Consider the following 1,149-nt stretch of genomic DNA (forward strand, 5'->3'; position numbering starts at 1 on the left):
CTCCCCGTCGGGGAATCGAACCCCGGTCTTCCGCGTGACAGGCGGAGATACTGTCCACTATACTAACGAGGAGCCGTGCATGCTGCCGTTTCTCCCCCAACTGACGGCACTGCACTGACATAACTAAACAATGCATGGCTTCTTCTGACGCAGACCCAGCCCTAGCACCGTAAAATTTCTGATGGACCCATCATTAGCTGAAGTCGCATAACACTTGGAACACTACCCGTAGCAGGGGTCATTGTTTGGACTCTTTTTTTTTGTTTTGTTTTTTTTTAAATTGCGCTTTAAACAGAAAGTATTGCGTCAATGCAACTGAACAACATTAATTAGGAACACAGTGCGTCAAAAAGCAAAATGACAGTTAAAGGCATTTCGTTATTGAACTCTTTGATGACATCATTCAGCTAAGTTCAGTTTAAATAGTATCTGTGCAATAATTTGCAATCAAGTCAACGATATCGCTGTACATGAAGTGTCCCCAGCTCCGCCTGCCAGAAGCGACAGAGGGAAGAAACCAAAACTCGATCGGTGAAAGGATGGAGAAAAAACCCGGTGAGAAACCAGGCTCAATCGGGGAGACAGTTCTCCCCTTGTCAGACGAAACAGGTAGATCAGCTCCAGGCTGCAGGAATGTCAGACTGTGCAGAAGAATCATCTGTTTCCTGTGGTCTTGTCCAGGTGGTCTTTACAGGGGATTTGTATCTGCGGCTCATCTAGTTGTCACGGTCTCCGCTGTGTTTCTGGGCCATAGAGGTCCTTTCTAGGTGTTGATCCACCATCTTCTCTGTATACGGACTGGATCCGGGTGACTGAAGCGGATACAGACTGGATCTGGTGGCTACGGTGACCTCGGAATAAGGGATTTCTTTAAAAGACTTTTTTTTTCATATAAGATTTTATCCAACTTTTCAGATAGAGGCATGAGAAAGAGATTGCCTTGATTGGGCTTTTGGTTATTATAGGCACTCTCTGCGTTTGACCACTTCGTGTTTATTTAGCCGGATGGGAAGGCAGCGCTTTCTTGTACGTGACGGGATGCAAATTCTTGAAGGCTCTCTTTAGTGACGGGTCCAAACAAAGATCTCATCTGCTCCTCTAGCCCTATCGGCGACTCGTGCACTTCGAGCCTTCTTAGTGACGGCGCAA

The 1,149-nt window shown here is 46.5% G+C and overlaps 1 non-coding gene across 1 annotated transcript; it reads right to left on the reverse strand.

Annotated features, from left to right (window-relative positions):
* trnad-guc (transfer RNA aspartic acid (anticodon GUC)) lies at positions 1-72 on the reverse strand. Its single transcript has one exon. It is a non-coding gene; the product is annotated as a tRNA-Asp (tRNA).
* Positions 73-1,149: the final 1,077 nt, after the last annotated feature.

Source organism: Carassius gibelio, chromosome B19 (genome assembly GCF_023724105.1).
Source record: "Carassius gibelio isolate Cgi1373 ecotype wild population from Czech Republic chromosome B19, carGib1.2-hapl.c, whole genome shotgun sequence".
Classification (NCBI taxonomy): Eukaryota; Metazoa; Chordata; class Actinopteri; order Cypriniformes; family Cyprinidae; genus Carassius; species Carassius gibelio.